This window comes from Staurois parvus, unplaced genomic scaffold (assembly GCF_062004578.1).
Source record: "Staurois parvus isolate SC_StPar_1 unplaced genomic scaffold, SC_StPar_1.0 ptg001667l, whole genome shotgun sequence".
Taxonomy (NCBI): domain Eukaryota; kingdom Metazoa; phylum Chordata; class Amphibia; order Anura; family Ranidae; genus Staurois; species Staurois parvus.
In genome coordinates, this window is record NW_028319463.1 from 26,642 (window position 1) to 49,980 (window position 23,339).

The 23,339-nt window shown below is 44.4% G+C and overlaps 1 protein-coding gene across 1 annotated transcript in view; it reads left to right on the plus strand.

Annotated features, from left to right (window-relative positions):
- The first annotated feature begins 220 nt into the window (after nt 1-220).
- Nucleotides 221-23,339, plus strand: part of LOC149434820 (copine-7-like) — a 132,896-nt gene continuing 109,777 nt past the window's right edge. The window contains exon 1 of the mRNA XM_089663333.1: nt 221-440. The gene's annotated coding sequence lies outside the window, so the exon portion shown is untranslated. The remainder of the gene's footprint in view (nt 441-23,339) is intronic.

A 23,339-nucleotide genomic window follows, 5' to 3' on the forward strand; every position in this document is an offset into this window, starting at 1 on the left:
CAGGGCGATGGGTTGCAGTGAGCGGAGGGCGATGGGTTGCAGTGAACGGAGGGCGATGGGTGGCAGTGAACGCAGGGCGATGGGTTGCAGTGAACGGAGGGCGATGGGTTGCAGTGAGCGCAGGGCGATGGGTTGCAGTGAGCGGAGGGCGATGGGTAGCAGTGAACGGAGGGCGATGGGTTGCATTGAGCGGAGGGCGATGGGTGGCAGTGAACGGAGGGCGATGGGTGGCAGTGAGCGGAGGGCGATGGGTAGCATTGAGCGGATCGCGATGGGTGGCAGTGAAGGGGTTAAGCCGAGCGCAGGCGCCCTCTTTGGGCGAGTCGGGAGCAGCGCAGTCACAGGGAGATGCTGAGGAATCACACAGCGATCAGGATACTCGGAACGCATCAGCTCTGTCTGTGACCATCGCAGGAGAAGAGTGCCACTAGGCACAGCAGGTGAGACTTTTGGCTTTGTATGGAGACTGCGGCACCTTCGTCTTCTCTCCTTTGTGGGGGGCTCAGGCTGTGGGGAAAGGTTATGGTGGGCGAGCTTGCAGGACCCCACAAGTCTATGGGATTAGTACATAGGAGATTTATTTGTTTAACCACTTTATAGACTAGTGATGGGGCTGCATGTGTGTCATCTTCATAGATTGGGGTTTTGTGTGGGGAGGGTGCAGCTTGGGTGGGGACTTTTGGATTACAAAGTATGGCAAAAAAAGAAGAAAAGAAATGGTATGAAGGTGAAGGGTGAGGGAGCTGTCAGGGCATTGCCAGGAGGAATATACAGAGGAGTTGTTGCATCTTTATCATGTCAGCACAGGACCAGCTACACCACCCTATGGGGCTGATTCGGAGCAATGGACAAGAGGCAATGACCCATAGCAAGGCGCAATAATTCATAGCAAGGCGCAATAATTCATAGCAAGGTGCAATGACCCATATAAAGAGGCAATAACCCATAGCAAGAGGAAATAATTCATAGCAAGGTGCAATGACCCATAGAAAGAGGCAATGACCCATAGAAAGAGGCAATGACCCATAGAAAGAGGCAATCATTCATAGCAAGGTGCAATGACCCTTAACAAGGTGCAATGACCCATAGCAAGGGGCAATAACTCATAGAAAGAGGCAATAATTCATAGCAAGGGGCAGTAACCCATAGCAAGAGGCAATAACCCATAGCAAGGTGCAATGACCCATAGGAAGGGGCAAAAACTCATAGAAAGAGGCAATAATTCATAGCAAGGGGCAGTAACCCATAGCAAGAGGCAATAACCCATAGCAAGGTGCAATGACCCATAGCAAGAGGCAGTAATTCATAGCAAGAGGCAATAGCCCATAGCAAGGTGCAATGACCCGTAGCAAGGTGCAATAACCCATATAAAGAGGCAGTAATTCATAGCAAGAGGCAAAATTTCATAGCAAGGGGCATTAACCGATAGCAAGGTGCAGTGACCCATATAAAGAGGCAATAATTCATAGCAAGGGGCATCAACCCATAGCAAGAAGCAGTAAGTCATAGCAAGGGTCAATAACCCATAGCAAGAGGTAGTAACCTATATAAAGAGGCAATGATTCATAGCAAGGGTCAGTAACCAATAGCAAAGGTCAATAACCCATAGCAAGAGGCAATAATTCATAGAAAGAGGCAATAACCCATAGCAACCTAATACATGTCAGTTCCAGGATCAGTTGACTGGTTCCAGTACTTTGCACACCATCATTACTCCTGGCACTGAAGCCGTCTACATCTAATTATAATTCGTCTATTGGATTAGAATCGTTCTGCTCGGTGTTCGTCATTTAATATTAACATCTGGAAAGATTAACGGCCGATCGGTTATGAACTGAGCGAGGCAGGAAGAGTTTCTACAATGCTGAATATCACGACACGCTGAATTAAATGAAATGATTGCATTGCAATACCAACAGGCTTTTAAAAAATATTTCATATTCCCTGTAATAAATAGAAAGTTAAAAACATAAGACGTGTGTTAATAAATGATAAGAAGTGCATCTAATCTCTAGAAAAAGAGGATTTCATGATATGATAGGGACTAAAATTCAGCTAAAATTTCTGGGGTAAAATACAAACCTTTATTATCAGCTGAAAAATAGAGAGGGAGAGACGGGAAGAGGCAAAAAGGTTGATAATAGAGGTGGGGTAAATAATAGTACATATTTCTATAATATATTACATATTCATATATTAATTGTATATTAAAAAGTAAAAAAAAAATGTAAAAAAATATATCTCCCACAGCAGCCAATTGGCAATCATTATCCTCTTGTTCTCTGATGGCTCTACCCCGATAAAAGGGGACGTCTGGTGGCTATTGGTTAAATACATGTAAGGATTGTTATTTAGCTTTGCTTTAATATTGTCATCTAAGACCAGATCAGAATTAAGAAACAGTTCTTGGTACAGGAAAGAAACGGAAAATAACGCTGCTTGCGTAAAGTGATCATCGAAGAGGGTTCGGCCTGATTTATATAACTGATAACTTGTCGATGTGGGGCAGAAAATAGAAATTCATGGGGTGAATAAGTGACTTGGCATATTTGTAGTATAATATTGGATATACGATATATAACTTTTATATATATATATATATATATACACAATTAAAATGGATATTAAAATTACAAATTAAATAATGATATATTTGAATCTGTTTATTATATATTTAAGTATATAATTATATAGTTAAATATACAATAAATAGAATAAATATAGTTATAATGTATTAATAATATATGATATATATATATATATATATATATATATACAGTATATATATATAAAAATATATATATATATACAAAATATTATATTATATATGTATATATATATGTATATAAATTTATATATATTTTTATTATGTATATATTATGATAAATACTATTAAATAATAATAAATATATAATTCATTAAAATTATTTATATATATATATATATATATATATATAATTTTAATGAATATATATATTAATATATAATTCAAATGATATAATAAATATATTTAAATAGATAAAATAATACTGGAGTATCTAAGCGGTGCAGAGCAGACAGGAAAGATGTTGATTTAAAAAAACTGAAGCAGACACCCAGAGGAACCAATTAGATCCTTTGCATTATTTAAAGATGACGTCTGATTGGTTGGTATGGGCAATTGTTCCACTTTTACTCCAGTTCTCCCTTTTTCTGTACTGTTTTTAAATCAGCATAAAAGCAATGAGGAGTGTGAAGGGGGATTCTGAGATTGGAGGGGACGGGAGTGCCTAGGGGAACATGTAAAGGAATACATGGGGTGGCCATGCAGGGGAATGGTGAGCTGATGTCTCACTGAGAATTGTGGGTGTTGAGGCTTCTGTTCTCTGGGTGATCATCTCTGTGTGACCCGGTTGATGGTTAGCAGTACACATATGGCTCCCCTTTCTATGGAGATAAGGAATGGTTTTCTCCCCACTCTTCTGCTGGAAGCACTCATTACCGCCCCCTAGGAATCCCTCACCGGCGGTCCCAGATGGTGCTCTAATGGGACCCTAGGGGCTCAGCTACACCTGAAAGTTTTAAACATTTGTCTGTGTCTATTCTTTATTTGTAGATAACATTCAAAATTGATGAGTTTTTATAATCATGATACAAAATGATACTATTGTCAGCCAGGAGATAATTGCACGCTGCTAAATGGCTGAGCAATTCATGTGCAATTATGTACAGGAGATGTGAGTCTGGATACTGGATGTGTGGGGACATGAAAGGAGATCCCAATAACGTACAGGAGATGTGATCCTGGATACTGGATGTATGGGGACATGAATGGAGATCCCAATAATGTACAGGAGATGTGATCCTGGATACTGGATGTGTGGGGACATGAATGGAGATCATCCCAATAATGTACAGGAGATGTGATCCTGGATACTGGATGTGTGGGGACATGAATGGAGATCATCCCAATAATGTACAGGAGATGTGATCCTGGATACTGGATGTGTGGGGACATGAATGGAGATCATCCCAATAATGTACAGGGGATGTGATCCTGGATACTGGATGTGTGGGGACATGAATGGAGATCCCAGTAATGTACAGGAGATGTGATCCTGGATACTGGATGTGTGGGGACATGAATGGAGATCATCCCAATAATGTACAGGAGATGTGATCCTGGATACTGGATGTGTGGGGACATGAATGGAGATACAAATAATGTACAGGAGATGTGATCCTGGATACTGGATGTGTGGGGACATGAATGGAGATCATCCCAATAATGTACAGGAGATGTGATCCTGGATACTGGATGTGTGGGGACATGAATGGAGATCCCAATAATGTACAGGAGATGTGATCCTGGATACTGGATGTGTGGGGACATGAATGGAGATCATCCCAATAATGTACAGGAGATGTGATCCTGGATACTGGATGTGTGGGGACATGAATGGAGATCATCCCAATAATGTACAGGAGATGTGATCCTGGATACTGGATGTGTGGGGACATGAATGGAGATCATCCCAGTAGTGTACAGGAGATGTGATCCTGGATACTGGATGTGTGGGGACATGAATGGAGATCAAAGTAATGTACAGGAGATGTGATCCTGGATACTGGATGTGTGGGGACATGAATGGAGATCATCCCAATAATGTACAGGAGATGTGATCCTGGATACTGGATGTATGGGGACATGAATGGAGATCCCAGTAATGTACAGGAGATGTGATCCTGGATACTGGATGTGTGGGGACATGAATGGAGATCCCAATAATGTACAGGAGATGTGATCCTGGATACTGGATGTGTGGGGACATGAATGGAGATCATCCCAATAATGTACAGGAGATGTGATCCTGGATACTGGATGTATGGGGACATGAATGGAGATCCCAATAATGTACAGGAGATGTGATCCTGGATACTGGATGTGTGGGGACATGAATGGAGATCATCCCAATAATGTACAGGAGATGTGATCCTGGATACTGGATGTGTGGGGACATGAATGGAGATCCCAATAATGTACAGGAGATGTGATCCTGGATACTGGATGTGTGGGGACATGAATGGAGATCATCCCAATAATGTACAGGAGATGTGATCCTGGATACTGGATGTGTGGGGACATGAATGGAGATCATCCCAATAATGTACAGGAGATGTGATCCTGGATACTGGATGTGTGGGGACATGAATGGAGATCATCCCAATAATGTACAGGAGATGTGATCCTGGATACTGGATGTGTGGGGACATGAATGGAGATCCCAGTAATGTACAGGAGATGTGATCCTGGATACTGGATGTATGGGGACATGAATGGAGATCCTAATAATGTACAGGAGATGTGATCCTGGATACTGGATGTGTGGGGACATGAATGGAGATCCAAATAATGTACAGGAGATGTGATCCTGGATACTGGATGTGTGGGGACATGAATGGAGATCCAAATAATGTACAGGAGATGTGATCCTGGATACTGGATGTGTGGGGACATGAATGGAGATCCCAATAATGTACAGGAGATGTGATCCTGGATACTGGATATGTGGGGACATGAATGGAGATCATCCCAATAATGTACAGGAGATGTGATCCTGGATACTGGATGTGTGGGGACATGAATGGAGATCATCCCAATAATGTACAGGAGATGTGATCCTGGATAATGGATGTGTGGGGACATGAATGGAGATCATCCCAATAATGTACAGGAGATGTGATCCTGGATACTGGATGTGTGGGGACATGAATGGAGATCCCAATAATGTACAGGAGATGTGATCCTGGATACTGGATGTGTGGGGACATGAATGGAGATCCCAGTAATGTACAGGAGGTACAAGAGTGGATATTATAGAGAGGACATGGATGGAGATCCTGATTATGTACAGGAGATATTTCTGTGACTGTTGTGTGTTTAGGGACATGAATGGTGAATGGCATGTACAGGAGATACGTGTGGATATTGTATGTATAGGGGACATGGATATAGATCTGGATATATAAAGGTAATATGAGATATGATACAGACTTTCTCAACCTTTTTATCCCAAAGGAACCCTTGAAATCATTTTCAGGTCTTGGGGAACCCTTGCTAAAACCAATTTATTGGGGGTCAGTGGGAAGAATGCTCCTTACATTGGGGGTCAGTGGGAAGAATGTCCCTTACATTGGTGATCAGTGGGAAGAATGTCCCTTACATTGGGGGTCAGTGGGAAGAATGCTCCTTACATTGGGGGTCAGTGGGAAGAATGTCCCTTACATTGGTGATCAGTGGGAAGAATGCTCCTTACATTGGGGGTCAGTGGGAAGAATGTCCCTTACATTGGTGGTCAGTGGGAAGAATGTCCCTTACATTGGGGGTCAGTGGGAAGAATGTCCCTTACATTGGGGGTCAGTGGGAAGAACGTCCCTTACATTGGTGATCAGTGGGAAGAATGTCCCTTACATTGGTGGTCAGTGGGAAGAATGTCCCTTACATTGGGGGTCAGTGGGAAGAATGCTCCTTACATTGGGGGTCAGTGGGAAGAATGTCCCTTACATTGGGGGTCAGTGGGAAGAATGCTCCTTACATTGGGGGTCAGTGGGAAGAACGTCCCTTACATTGGGGGTCAGTGGGAAGAACGTCCCTTACATTGGTGATCAGTGGGAAGAATGTCCCTTACATTGGGGGTCAGTGGGAAGAATGTCCCTTACATTGGTGGTCAATAGAAAGAATGCTCCTTACATTGGGGGTCAGTGGGAAGAATGTCCCTTACATTGGGGGTCAGTGGGAAGAATGTCCCTTACATTGGGGGGTCAGTGGGAAGAATGTCCCTTACATTGGTGGTCAGTGGGAAGAATGTTCCTTACATTGGGGGTCAGTGGGAAGAATGTACCTTACATTGTGGGTCAATGGGAAGAATACTCCTTACATTGGGGGTCAGTGGGAAGAATGCCCCTTACATTGGGGGTCAGTGGGAAGAATGCTCCTTACATTGGTAGTCAGTGGTAAGAATTCTCCTTACATTGGTGGTCAATGGGAAGAAGGTCCCTGACATTGGTGGCCAGTGGGATAAATGTCCCTTACATTGGTGATCAGTGGGAAGAATGTCCCTTACATTGGTGATCAGTGGGGAGAATGTCCCTTACATTGGGGGGTCAGTGGGAAGAATGTCCCTTACATTGGGGTCAGTGGGAAGAATGTCCCTTACATTGGAGGTCAGTGGGAAGAATGTCCCTTACATTGGTGGTCAGTGGGAAGAATGTCCCTTACATTGGTGGTCAGTGGGAAGAATGTCCCTTACATTGGGGGGTCAGTGGGAAGAATGTCCCTTACATTGGGGGTCAGTGGGAAGAATGTCCCTTACATTGGGGGTCAGTGGGAAGAATGTCCCTTTCATTGGAGGTCAGTGGGAAGAATGTCCCTTACATTGGAGGTCAGTGGGAAGAATGTCCCTTACATTGGGGGTCAGTGGGAAGAATGTCCCTTACATTGGTGGTCAGTGGGAAGAATGTCCCTTACATTGGGGGGTCAGTGGGAAGAATGTCCCTTACATTGGGGGTCAGTGGGAAGAATGTCCCTTACATTGGAGGTCAGTGGGAAGAATGTCCCTTACATTGGTGGTCAGTGGGAAGAATGTCCCTTACATTGGGGGTCAGTGGGAAGAATGTCCCTTACATTGGTGGTCAGTGGGAAGAATGTCCCTTACATTGGGGGGTCAGTGGGAAGAATGTCCCTTACATTGGGGGTCAGTGGGAAGAACGTCCCTTACATTGGTGATCCGTGGGAAGAGTGTTCCTTACATTGGAGGTCAGTGGGAAGAATGTCCCTTACATTGGTGATCAGTGGGAAGAATGTTCCTTACATTGGTGGCCATTGAGAAGAATGTTCTTTAAATTGGTGGTCAATGAGAAAAATATTCATTACATTGGTGGTCACCTGGCTTTTGCAAGTAGTGATGGACCCAGAACTATGAAGGCACAATCAGTTGGGAGGTCAGTCACCCCTAGCAACCTCTGGAGGAACCTTAGGGCTCCATGGAACCCTGGTTGAGAATGACCGATATGTTTAGTAGATATGAATAGAGATGAGGGAGATGTGTGTAGTAGATATGAGAGATATGATATATGAGTGAGATATGTGTAGTAGATATGAGATATGAGTGAGATATGTGTAGTAGATATGAGATATGTGTAGTGGATATAATTGGGGATTCTAAATCTGTACATGAGATATGGGTGTGGATATTGTATGTGTATGGACATGAATGAAGATCCTGATTGTATACAGGAGATATGAGTGTGGATATGAATGGGAATGTGTACGGGAGATATTTCTATAGGAATTGTAGGGACATGAAGGGAAATCCTGATTGTGAACAGCAGCTATGGGTGTGCTCATCGTCTACACTTTTTTCTTGTGTATAAGAAGATTAGAAAACTAACTTAGAAACAAAAGTTTGTATTTGCAATGAGGATCCTGTTTCATGGGTCCCTTCATACTATATCTTGTATTTATGTTCCAGTAATATTTGTATATATAGTATACAGTTTGTATTCTTGTAGTCATGATGAAGGGTTACCGTTAGAAACCCCTTATCTTGGCTTTTTTTTTTAGCACATGCAGCCATTACAGATTGTAATCAGTGCCAGGACAGGGTTATCCAGTGCCTAAGGCACAAATGCCAAACTGTGCCCTGCCCCCCCCCCCCCCGCCTTCATGATATGCAAGCTAGAAGCATCCGCTTAGGGGGTCCGCACCTCCTCCTGGCTCTCTCTTTGTCGCTCCCAGCGCTGGACTGACAGGAGTGGTGATGCCGCTGTCACTACTCCTGTCAGCCTTGTAACAGAAGGAACTCAGCACGGGGTGCCCCCATCCCTGGAATAAACTGTGCCCGGGGCAGCTGCCCCTCCTGCCTACCCCTTGTCCCGACCCTGGTGTAATGCAACAAAACAAGAAAAACACCAAGGGGGGGGGGAATACTGTCACATGGCACTGTACTATGATACATCGGGAATATCCGATTGCCTCTCGGGAGATCAGGAAGGAATTTTTTCCCCTGCAGGAGCAGATTGGATCGTGCTTTGCTGGGGTTTTTCTGCCTTCCTCTGGATCCACTGTGGGTGGAGGATAATAACTTGTTTTATGGTTGAACTGGATGGACTTTTGTATTTTTTCAGCCAGACTAACTATGGTAAAGATATTCAGACGGCCTTTTAGGTTTTCATTGCTTTCTGTGTATCCTGGTTCACCCTCTCTAGTTGTCCTGGTGACCTTACAATGGAAATCCAAAATGTTAGAACTCAAAACTTATAGAGTTCCCTCCAGATCCTCAAACTCGCTTATCTCCACCACAGCGGGCTTTTTATAATATATCAAAAATGTCTCGGGAGCAAAAAGTCCATCAGATAATAGAGATAAAAGGCTAGTTTGGGGCTCTAAGCCAAGCCTGCATAGAGAGGGGTCTCCGGGAGCCATTTTGGAAACCTAGACCATAACAATCAATCTTTATGGCACACGTATCACACAGAAATGTATAAAAGCATACATGATCCCCGCATCACTCTGTATGACACTGATACAAAGTGTTCTTACTTATCCTCGTATATATAAATGGCGGAGAGGCGGATTCCTAATAATATAATATTGGCTATAGGCAGAAGAAGGACATGCGACGCCCCATGATAGGTCCATAGGGAACGTCAGAAATTGTATTTGACTTTATACTTGAATCAAAGTTGACAGGTGAGTGCAGGAGTCCTCTCCAAAGGAATGTCATATACTGTATATACTGTATAGTGTACATCCAGGTATATATGTTCCAACTGCAAAGCAGTACAGTATAAAGATTGGGTCAGTATGAACATTCACAATCTCAAACGTGAGTCGTCCTCTTATAGGGAATAACTGACTTTACTGTGAATATCCACTGCCTTCAATTCCTGCATAGAACGTACATAGCATGCCCAATCTTTATATTGTCCTCTATAAAATCCAAAATGTTACAGTTGTCACTGGAAGATGAATAGATGGGAAATCTTCCAATGGGGACAGCTGTTCCAGAGATGGTTTTCTAAGAGGAGATTTCCCTTCACTTTGGAAAGATCTCCACTCATTTGTTGTGCCTGGAGGACAGAAAGTAAAGGCAAAATCTCCTCATTGGCAAATTTATTTGTTTTAGATACTTACATAGCGCCGTCAATTTACGCAGCACTTTACATATACATATTATACATTCACATCACTCCCTAACCCTCAAGGAGAGTCCGATCTACAGTCCCTCCCACATGGAAGAAAAATATATTTGAAATATATTGTAAAAATATTCTTCCCCAATATATTGACATGTATTTGAAATACTACAATTTTGGCGGTATTCAATATATTTCAAAATATATTTATATCTATCTATCTATCTATCTATCTATTATCTATCTATCTATTATCTATCTATTATCTATCTATCTATTATCTATCTATCTATCTATCTATCTATTATCTATCTATCTATCTATCTATCTATCTATTATCTATCTATCTATTATCTATCTATCTATCTATCTATCTATCTATCTATTATCTATCTATCTATCTATCTATCTATCTATCTATCTATCTATCTATTATCTATCTATCTATCTATCTATCTATCTATCTATCTATCTATCTATTATCTATCTATCTATTATCTATCTATCTATTATCTATCTATCTATCTATCTATCTATCTATCTATCTATCTATCTATCTATCTATTATCTATCTATCTATTATCTATCTATCTATTATCTATCTATCTATCTATCTATCTATCTATCTATTATCTATCTATCTATCTATCTATTATCTATCTATCTATTATCTATCTATTATCTATTATCTATCTATCTATCTATTATCTATCTATCTATCTATCTATCTATCTATCTATCTATCTATCTATCTATCTATTATCTATTATCTATCTATCTATCTATCTATCTATTATCTATCTATCTATTATCTATCTATCTATCTATCTATCTATCTATCTATTATCTATCTATCTATCTATCTATCTATCTATCTATCTATCTATTATCTATCTATCTATCTATCTATCTATCTATCTATCTATCTATTATCTATCTATCTATCTATCTATCTATATATCTATTATCTATCTATTATCTATTATCTATCTATCTATCTATCTATCTATCTATCTATCTATCTATCTATCTATTATCTATCTATCTATCTATCTATCTATCTATTATCTATCTATCTATCTATCTATCTATCTATCTATCTATCTATCTATTATCTATCTATCTATCTACTATCTATCTATTATCTATCTATCTATTATCTATCTATTATCTATCTATCTATTATCTATCTATCTATCTATCTATCTATCTATCTATCTATCTATCTATCTATCTATCTATCTATCTATCTATCTATTATCTATCTATTATCTATCTATTTATCTATCTATCTATCTATCTATTATCTATCTATCTATCTATCTATCTATCTATCTATCTATCTATTATCTATCTATCTATCTATCTATCTATCTATCTATCTATCTATCTATTATCTATCTATCTATCTATCTATCTATCTATCTATTATCTATCTATCTATCTATCTATCTATCTATCTATCTATCTATCTATCTATCTATCTATCTATCTATCTATTATCTTAAAATATATCCTTCAGATTTTTTTTTCAACATATAAAGTAATTTTAACATATATTTTTACATATATTTGTAAATGCATTCCAAAAATGTAGATTTGTATTTTTAAAGACATACAGTATATTTGAAATTTATTTTTAAAAATATTTTTCATATATTTTGTAATAAAAATGCATTTCAACATGCAGTATATATATATATAGAATAATTGAATATGGCCAAAATTGTAGTATTTCAAATATATTTATAGGGGATCATGGGGTCCCTGTGTCCTTGCCCAAACTCAAAAAAGCCTATGGAAAAGGTACCAGGGGCATCTCATGGGGCCCCCTACTGACCCCGGGCCCTCGGGCAGTGCTTGAGTTTCCAAATGGTCAGTGCGCCCCTGGTTCCATGAGAATAACCATGGTTCCGAACAGTCCCTTTAAAGGAGGTACAGTGATAGCTTAGAACACTAGATCCCTCTTTCTACCACATCTGCACCTCACGTGGAGATCTGCATCAAATCTGTAATCTTTAACCATTTAAGGACTGCTGTATTGCAGATATACTGCTACGGAGTTCATGTGCATCTCCCATTCTTTTTGATGAGACGTCTCGGGTGAACCAGAGGTTGTTGTTGATGTGGTTTTTTTTTTATTGTATGAAGGCATGTTTTGGGCTTTGTTCCTTTCCCCCATTTCTCTTTACATCTGGTCGGGAAGGAATAAAAAGGAAAAAGTAAGATATTGTCAAGAAAGTTTTGGATCTTTGTGGTCACTGTTTTGTTTGATTATTATTTCTGTTATTCTGTCCATTACGGGATCTGCGTGTCCACGTTGTCCTATTTCCATGTAATCCTGCTGTTGTAGTAATGTGGATTCTGGAAGTACTGTTCCATATTCTCTGTTATCTTGACAATAAAAGTTGTTTGGATTAAAAAAAAAAGATATTCTGCTACAGGGTGGCTGTGCTGTGCAAAATCACGTATATACATGTGATTTTGCATTTCCAGGTAGGGGGCGAACGCATGCATGTGCCGCCTTACCCGAGCTGTCGTTGGCTCCCAGAGATTTCAATCGCCGGGTCCCGTTCAGCGATTCATGGTAGAGATTTAGGGATTGGCAAAGAAGCTGACAGAGGAGAGGTCTGTATGTAAACAACACAGATCTCTCTCCTGCCAGCAAGGACATGCTGCTGTGTATCTCTCTGCACAGCATGTCTCCCTAGCAGGGGCGGACTGACCATTTGGAAACTCGGGCACTGCCCGAGGGCCCGGGGTCAGTAGGGGGCCCCATGAGATGCCCCTGGTACCTTTTTCATAGGTTTTTTGAGTTTGGGCAAGGACACAGGGGCCCCATGATCCCTATTGCCCGGGGGCCCCAGGATTGCTCTACACTTACAGTCACCTTTCTGATTTGGAAGCTCACCTGGGGGGGGGGGGGGGGTTGGGTACCGAGCCAAGTGAAGCAACCTTTCCCCCGGATCTACTATTTATTTCTTTTCCTTCGTTCTCTTCCTATTTTAGACTCTTTCTTGTCCTTTCCTTTTCCCTTCTTCCTATTTCTCTCTTTCTCTCTTTCCCTCGAGTTCTTCATGTTGAATGTTGGCCATCTATGCTTCCAGCCTCCATCCTCCATCCTCCAACCTTCAGCCTCCATCCTCCAGCCTCCATCGTCCAGCCTCCATCCTCCAGCCTCCATCCTCCATCCTCCAACCTCCATCCTCCAGCCTCCATCCTCCAGCCTCCATCCTCCAAGCTCCCTCCTCCAGCCTCCAGCCTCCATTCTCCATCCTCCAACCTCCATCCTCCATCATCCAGTCTCCATCCTCCAGCCTCCAACCTCCATCGTCCATCCTCCAGCCTCCATCCTCCATCCTCCAGCCTCCAGCCCTCTGTGTATCCTATGTGGGACGATGTCCTCTATTTAACCACTTGGCAACTGCGCTATAGTCGAATGACAGCAACAGCGCAGTTGTCCAGTCCCAGGAGGACGTCATATGATGTCCTCCCAGAAGGCGTGCACCCGGCGATCACGTGATATGGTAAAAGGCCAATCACAGCAGCCTTTTACTACGTGATCAGCCGTGTCCCGCGTTGTCATAATATATTATTATTTTGATATATTATTTAATATATTTCTAGTTGTAAAGCTGAAATCTGAGCAAATTAAATTTTTATCTTCACATTTAATATATTTATAATATTTATTATTTTTATATATTATTTTATGAATTTATATTAAGTTCTATTTATTTTATATTATTTGATATATTTCTAGTTGTAAAGCTGAAATCTGAGCAAATCAAATTTTTGTCTTCACATTTAATATTTTTTATAATATTTAATATTTTGAGATATTATTTTATGAATTTGTGTTCTATTTATTTTATATTGTTTTAAGATATTTTATACTTAATATATTTTTTTTATATGTAAATCTGAAATCTGGGCCAAATTGAATTTTTGTTTTAACAGAAGAGGCGTGCGTATTCTTGAATCTTGAGGCTTTATTTATAAAACATTCCTCTGGATGGGCGTGGCGCTCCAACCTGAAGATGTTCCCCTTGTTTCCTGTAATAGATTATTTCCTATGATCGTTAGCGCCATCTAGTGACCCAGATGAGGAATAATATTCTGAACGACCTCAGTGAGAAAACATATTTCGTCTTTTTCTGTGTCATATTTCATGTCTGTGTGTGTCGGTGACATAGTGACCTTAATTGCTCCATCATCAGATGTGGCGGCCGCATTCGTTTTTTTTTTTAGGCCGTTTTCACTTGGTGATCCAGCCAGTAACACGTCTCCTGTATTAGAGCGCCCCCCCCCCCCACTCTGGAGGAAGGAGCACAGGGGGCAGCTTTGGACAGCAGCATTATCAGTCTGGGGGGAGGGGAGTGTTAGATGGACTAGTGGATTTAGATACACTAACACCATGGCAGACACTTTATAATCTGATACAGTTGCAGTTTCTGTTCCTTTCGGGATGAAGGTTTTCCATCAATAAATAAAAGCCGATCATTGTCAGCACCCCTGTCAGTGGTTTGTCTCATGTCTCGAACTGGTGCATCTGCAGGACAGCCTGTTCTGTTGAAAAACAACAGACTTTCTGGCCGGATCACCAGGTGAAGATAAAGGATAGAAAGAATACGAATGCGGCCGCCGCATGTCAGAACCAGAAAGCTGCGATATGATGGAGGTTCGCTATTGGCTTTGAGAGCTCAGAGTGGGAAAAGGGCCGACAATTGTCTTTGTGGAGATGCATTCTGAGACTTGTAGTTCTTGTGCAGCTCGGGGCCGGCAGGGCCCCCACGTCGTCTGTCATCCCCCCCTCCCCCCCCCCCACACACTTCGCACCTTGTGACGATAATGCAGATCACAGATTCGGTCGTCTCCAGTCTCAGCGCAGATATTTATAGGTCGATCTATAATTAGACGCACACGGGAGATTCTGCGAGGTGGGATTCTCCGGAACATCGCGCCAAACGCTTTCCTGTCAGGGGGGGAATCTGCCGGGGATCCCTGATCACAATCCACTCAGGGGGGAATCTGCTGGGGAACCCTGATCACAATCCACTCAGGGGGGGAATCTGCTGGGGATCCCTGATCACAATCCACTCAGGGGGGAATCTGCTGGGGAACCCTGATCACAATCCACTCAGGGGGGGAATCTGCTGGGGATCCCTGATCACAATCCACTCAGGGGGGAATCTGCCGGGGTATCCTGATCACAATCCACTCAGGGGGAATCTGCCGGGATTCCCTGATCACAATCCACTCAGGGGGGAATCTGCCGGGGTATCCTGATCACAATCCACTCAGGGGGAATCTGCTGGGATTCCCTGATCACAATCCACTCAGGGGGGGAATCTGCCGGGGATCCCTGATCACAATCCACTCAGGGGGGAATCTGCCGGGGTATCCTGATCACAGTCCACTCAGGGGGAATCTGCCGGGGATCCCTGATCACAATCCACTCAGGGGGGAATCTGCCGGGGTATCCCGATCACAGTCCACTCAGGGGGAATCTGCCAGGGATCCCTGATCAGAATCCACTCAGGGGGGGAATCTGCTGGGGATCCCTGATCACAATCCACTCAGGGGGAATCTACCGGGGTATCCTGATCACAATCCACTCAGGGGGGGAATCTGCCGGGATCCCTGATCACAATCCACTCGGGGGGGGGGAATCTGCTGGGGATCCCTGATCACAATCCACTCAGGGGGAATCTGCCGGGATCCCTGATCACAATCGAGTCATTGCCAGAAATCGTTCACATTACAGGGTGGAGCCCCCCAATCCCAACGGATGGATCCTGAGATCGGCCGAGTGATTGGTCCAATCATGATCCTCATATCTATTGTGTCCTGCAACTGGTGCAAGTCGTAGCTCTGTGCTGTCCATCGCTGCACTCAGGCAGCTACTGAATTCATTTGTAATCTTCAGAGTAAACTCCCCCCTCCATCCAGCCATCCATCCAGCCATCCATGTCTCCATCCATCCATGTCTCCATCCATCCATGTCTCCATCCATCCATTCATCCATCCATCCATGTCTCCATCCATCCATCCATGTTTCCATCCATCCAGCCATCCATCCATCCATCCATCCATCCATGTCTCCATCCAGCCAGCCATCCATCCATGTCTCCATCCATCCATCCATGTCTCCATCCAGCCATCCATCCGTCCATCCATGTCTCCATCCATCCATCCGTCCATCCATGTCTCCATCCATCCATCCATCCATCCATCCATCCATGTCTCCATCCAACCATCTATCCATCCATCCATCCATTCATCCATCCATCCATCCATCCATGTCTCCATCCATGTTTCCATCCATCCATCCATCCATCCATCCACCTTCCTATCTCTTTACCAAAACTAGCAGTGAAGTAATAAAAATAGGTGGTGCTGACAGAGAGAGTTTAGTTTGGCTTTAAGCTGCCCATACACAGATATTTGTTCTTGCCTTCATCAGGACGACTCATTTTGTTGGAAAACCCCTAAATCTCCGTCCAGACCAGCCACCTCAGTGCAGTCCCCGGCGTAGTAAACAGGTTTTACTGCGAGATGTACAACTCGTCCCAAACCAGAACCGCATTCACCAAAATGTCCGTCCTGCTCCCTAGAATGTTCTCTTCCATACGGCATCCCTAATCATAGCCCCCCAATCATTGCCCCCTCAATCATCGCTCCCCAAGCATTGCCACCCCAATCATCTGCTTTCCTATTATAAACTGACCACACTAGGCATGAGAGCTCATGCATCCCAGCGTGGTCAGATTTCTGGCTGTGCTGGGGGAACAGCCTGCCAGCAGTCACAATGGTTCACCGGGATAAAGGAGGTGAAATGGTCAGGGGTGAAGGAGGAGGTCCTCCCCCGCCAGTGGAGTTGCTGGAACGCATTTCTCTGACGAATATACTGAACCTCTCACCGGCCCTCGATCCATACTACTGAACCCTCCCATGTATATTACTGACATCCTGGGGGGTTACCGTTCCTCTACTCCTCCATTTATATTTCTTCTTCATCCCTTTTGGCTCCAAGTTTTCTTCTTCCTCAACTCACCTCACTTCTCGTCTATCAGGTTTTGTATACAATTTTCTATCGTTATTGGAGACAATCGGGGGGATTTACTAAACGATATTGCCCCAAGTATTGTCCCCGCCCCCTTATATACATTATATTGCCCCAAGTATTGTCCCCGCCCCCCCTGTATATACACTATATTGCCCCAAGTATTGTCCCCGCCCCCTTATATACATTATATTGCCCCAAGTATTGTCCCCGCCCCCCCTGTATATACACTATATTGCCCCAAGTATTGTCCCCGCCCCCTTATATACATTATATTGCCCCAAGTATTGTCCCCGCCCCCCCTGTATATACACTATATTGCCCCAAGTATTGTCCCCACCCCCGTATATACACTATATTGCCCCAAGTATTGTCCCTGCCCCCCTGTATATACACTATATTGCCCCAAGTATTGGGCCGCCGGCCTTCCCACGCACATGACCTTTAATGCCCCCCCAGTCTTAGTCCGTAGGGTTCAATATTGAGTTGGCCCCGCCCCTCCCACGCACATGACCTTTAGTGGCCCCCCAGTCTTAGTCCGTAGGGTTCAATATTGAGTTGGCCCCGCCATTTCCACCACATGACCTTTAATGGCCTCCCAGTCTTAGCCCGTAGGGTTCAATATTGAGTTGGCCCCGCCCTTTCCACACACATGACCTGTAATGGCCCCCCAGTCTTAGTCCGTAGGGTTCAGTATTGAGTTGGCCCCGCCCTTTGCAGCTATAACAGCTTCAACTCTTCTGGGAAGGCCGTCCACAAGGTTTAGGAGGGTGTCTATGGGAAGGTTGGACCATTCTTCCAGAAGCACATTTGTCAGGTCAGGCACTGATGTCGGGGGAGGGGGCCTGGCTCACAGTCTCCGCTCTAATTCATCCCAAAGGTGTTCTATGGGGTTGAGGTCAGGACTCTGTGCAGGACAGTCAAGTTCCTCCACCCCAAACTGGCTCCTCCATGTCTTTATGGACCTTGCTTTGTGCACTGGTGGGCAGTCATGTTGGAACAGGAAGGGGCCATCCCAAAACTCCTCCCACAAAGTTGGGAGCATGAAATTGTCCAAAATGTCGCCTTAAGAGTTCCCTTCACTGGAACTAGGGGGCCAAGCCCAACCCCTGAAAAACAACCCCACACCATAATCCCCCCTCCACCAAACTTTACACTTGGCACAATGCAGTCAGACAAGTACCGTTCTCCTGGCAACTGCCAAACCCAGACACGCCTATCGAATTGCCAGACAGAGAAGTGTGATTGGTCCCTCCAGAGAACACGCCTCCCCTGCTCTAGAGTCCAGTGGCGGCGTGCCTTACACCACGGCATCCGATGCTTTGCATTGCACTTGGTGATGGAAGACTTGGATGCAGCTGCTCAGCCATGGAAACCCATTCCATGAAGCTCTCTACGCACTGTTGTTGGGCTCATCTGAAGGCCACACCAAGTTTGGAGGTCTTTAGCTATTGACTTTGCAGACAGTTGGCGACTTCTGCGCACTGTGCGCTTCAGCATGCGCTGACCCCGCCCTGTCATGTGACGTGGCCTACCACTTGGTGGCTGAGTGGCTGTTGTTCCCAGTTGCTTCCACTTTGTTATAATCCCACTAACAGTTGAGCGTGGAATATTTAGTAGCCAGGAAATGTCACGGATGGACTTATTGCACAGGTGGCCACCTATCACGGGACCACGCTTGGAGTCACTGAGCTCCTGAGAGCGACCCATTCTTTCACCAATGTTTGTAGAAGCAGTCTGCATGCCTAGGGGCTTGATTGTATCCACCTGTGTCCATGGAGGGGATTGGAACATCTGAATCACATGATATGGAGGGTATTGGAACATCTGAATCACATGATATGGAGGGGATTGGAACACCTGAATCACATGATATGGAGGAGATTGGAACACCTGAATCACATGATTGGAGGGGATTGGAACACCTGAATCACATGATTTGGAGGGGATTGGAACACCTGAGTCACATGATTGGGAGGGGATGGGAACACATGAATCACATGATATGGAGGGGATTGGGACACCTGAATCACATGATATGGAGGGGATTGGAACACCTGAATCACATGATTGGGAGGGGATTGGAACACCTGAATCTCATGATATGGAGGGGATTGGAACACCTGAATCACATGATATGGAGGGGATTGGAACACCTGAATCACATGATATGGAGGGGATTGGAACACCTGAGACACATGATTGGGAGGGGATGGGAACACCTGAATCACATAATATGGAGGGGATTGGAACACCTGAATCACATGATATGGAGGGGATTGGAACACCTGAATCACATGATTGGAGGGGATGGGAACACCTGAATCACATGATATGGAGGGGATTGGAACACCTGCATCACATGATTGGAGGGGATTGGAACACCTGAATCACATGATTTGGAGGGGATTGGAACACCTGAATCACATGATATGGAGGGGATTGGAACACCTGCATCACATGATTGGAGGGGATTGGAACACCTGAATCACATGATTGGAGGAGATTGGAAAACCTGAATCACATGATTAGGAGGCGGGCCCAATATTTTGTCAATATCGTGTATGTAAGGCGACTGAGTGAGACATGCAAACTTGATATGGAGGTGCAACATCCCTCTTCAAATGGTGGAAAGAGGAGGAGGACAAATGTTTCTTCAGTTACCCGACGCGTTTCAGAACACGACTTTCATGTCTTACATCGGGGTAAACAGAAGGAAATGGACGGCTGGGAAACACTCTGTGAGATACAATAGAAAGCAATGAGAATCCTTGAACCTGGAAGCTGATTGGTTTCTATGCTGAGCTTTAAACACACCCCTTTTGTGTCCCGTGGTAAATCCAACCTTGCCGAAGACCGTTATTCCTGATAAGAAAGTAAACTTGTTGAGCAAAAATGACTAAAATTGTCGTTTCCCACATTTCATCCTCGTTTTCTTCATAGGTAAATCACTGCATCCTTGGATATAGAGATGGACTCAGAGATTGCAGAGCAAAAAAATCTCAACAAAGGCGTTCAAAATGAACAATAAGCGGATTACGAGGCTTCATTGTGCACACGAGCAACACGAATCTACTGATAGACATTCATTCTGGCTGATTCATCCTTGTTGACTGTTTGACCGCTGCTGGGGGATGATAAGATTTGGTTGCCCACGTCCTCTCCTCTCCATAGACAATGGCACTGCAGATCATCCATGACACACGTTGGCCTTGGTGTTCTGATGACACCATAGAGCCGTGCTCTCCCCTGACATACACAATTCCCTGCTCCCGACATGCCGGCTGGAATAAATTATGGCTCTTCTCTGCTCTTTCATCGTATCCAACGTCGCTCCTGTGATTGTCACATACTATTAGGCTGTCCCGCTGATGGGAGACGATGCTGCACCGCGCTACTGAATGCAAAATATTGGTAGATACTGTAAGCGCTCGTTTATACCCCCACCGGCCTCTTTATTAGGTCCATCTGTTCAACGGCAACACAAATTACTGATCAGCCAATCACATGGCAGCAACTCAATGCATTTAGGCATCTAGACGTGGTGAAGACAACTCGCTGAAGTTCAAACCAGGGAAGAAAGGGGATTTAAGTGACTTCGCGCATGGCATGGTTGTGGGTGCCAGACAGGCTGGTATTTCAAAAAACGCTGATCTCCTGGGATTTTCCCGCACAACCATCTCTAGGGTTTACAGAGAACGGTCCGAAAAAGAGAAAATATCCAGAGTGGCAGTTGTGTGGAGGAAAATGCCTTGTCGATGTCAGAGGAGAATGGGCAGACTGGTTCCAGATGATAGAAAAGCAACAAGAACTCCAATAACCCCTCATTACAACCAAGGTATACAGAATACCATCTCTGAACGCACAACACGTCCAACCTTGAAGCAGATGGGCTACAGCAGCAGAAGAGTACACGGGTGCCACTCCTGTCAGCTAAGAACAGGAAACGGAGGCTACAATTCACACAGGATCACCAAAATTGGATGATAGAAGATTGGAAAAATGTTGCCTGGTCTGATGAGTCTGGATTTCAGCTGCGACATTCAGATGGTCGGGTCAGAATTTGGCGTAAACAACATGAAAGCATGGATCCATCTTGCCTTGTATCAACGGTTCAGGCTGGTGGTGTCATGGTGAGGGGGATCCATCCTGCCTTGTAACAATGGTTCAGGCTGGTGGTGGTGGTGTCATGGTGTGGTGGATTCCTCCTGCCTTGTATCCACGGTTCAGGCTGGTGGTGGTGTCATGGTGTGGTGGATTCCTCCTGCCTTGTATCCACGGTTCAGGCTGGGTGGTGGTGGTGTCATGGTGTGGGGGATCCATCCTGCCTTGTATCAATGGTTCAGGCTGGTGGTGGTGGTGTCATGGTGTGGTGGATCCATCCTGCCTTGTATCCACGGTTCAGGCTGGTGGTGGTGATGTCATAGTGTGGTGGATTCCTCCTGCCTTGTATCAATGGTTCAGGCTGGTGGTGGTGGTGTCATGGTGTGGGGGATCCATCCTGCCTTGTATCAACAGTTCAGGCTGGTGGTGTCATGGTGAGGGGGATCCATCCTGCCTTGTATCAATGGTTCAGGCTGGTGGTGGTGGTGTCATGGTGTGGGGGATCCATCCTGCCTTGTATCAACGGTTCAGGCTGGTGGTGTCATGGTGAGGGGGATCCATCCTGCCTTGTATCAATGGTTCAGGCTGGTGGTGGTGGTGTCATGGTGTGGGGGATCCATCTTGCCTTGTATCAATGGTTCAGGATGGTGGTGGTGGTGTCATGGTGTGGGGGATCCATCCTGCCTTTTATCAATGGTTCAGGCTTATGGTGTCATGGTGTGGGGGATCCATCCTGCCTTGTATCAACGGTTCAGGCTGGTGGTGTCATGGTGTGGGGGAGATTTTCTTGGCACACTTTGGGCCCCTTAGTACTAATTGAGCATTGTTTATACACCACGGCCTACCTGAGTATTGTTGCTGACCATGTCCACCCCTCTATGACTCCAGTGTCCCCATCTTCTGATGGCTCCTTCCAGCAGGATGATGCTCCATGTCACAAAGCTCCAATCATCTCCAACTAGCTTCTTGAACATGACAATGAGGTCACTGAACTCCAATGGCCTCCACAGTCACCAGATCTCCATCCAATAGAGCACCTTTTGGATGTGGTGGAACGGGGGATTTTCATCATGGATGTGTAGCTGACAAATCTGCAGCAACTGCGTGATGCCATCATGTCAATATGGACCAAATTCTCTGAGGAACGTTTCCGACACCTTGTTGGATCTATGCCACGAAGAATGAAGGCAAAAGGGGGTCCAACCCGGGACTAGCAAGGTGGACCTCATAAAGTGGCTGGTGAATGTATGTGTGGCAACCCCCTCTAAAAGCAATCTGTCATGGATTGCTTTTCAGAGACGTTTGCCCAGCAGTAAGTAGGCAATGTCGTCTCCTCACCACCTGTTTTAACCCTGTAAATGCCACACCCCTGGGCGGTAACCGCATGCATTATACACTGTTGTAGGGTGGAGAGGAACCAAACACTTAAGCAGGTCAAGTTCGGTGGCATACCTGTTTAATTTCTGCTTCGTACCACTTGTGCACAGCCCTGGTGGGCTGCATAGCCTTCTTTATGTGTGCAATTGGGGAGCGGTAAAATGATTAGACCACCTGCTTTTACTGCCCCCTGGCTGTGCCGGTGAACAAGCCCTTTTTGTACTCTTCTGACTGTGAGGCTCTGTAACTTTGCTAAGTGGAAGATGTAGTCATTCTCCTCTGCTGGTTGTCAGATTCTGGAACTCTGCTCTGCTGGTTGAGAGATTCTGGAACTCTGCTCTGTTGATTGTGAGGTGCTGGAACTCTATTCTGCTGGCTGAAATGCTGGAACTCTTCTCTGGTAGTTGTGAGATGCTGGAACTCTGCCCTGTTGGTTGTGAGATGCTGGAACTCTTTTCTGCTGGCTGAGATGCTGGAACTCTGGTCTGTTAGTTGTTACATGATGGAACTCTGCTCTGCTGGCTAAGATGCTGGAACACTGATCTGCTGGCTGTGAGATGCTGGAACTCTGTTCTGCTGGCTGTGAGATGCTGGAACTCTGTTCTGCTGGCTGTGA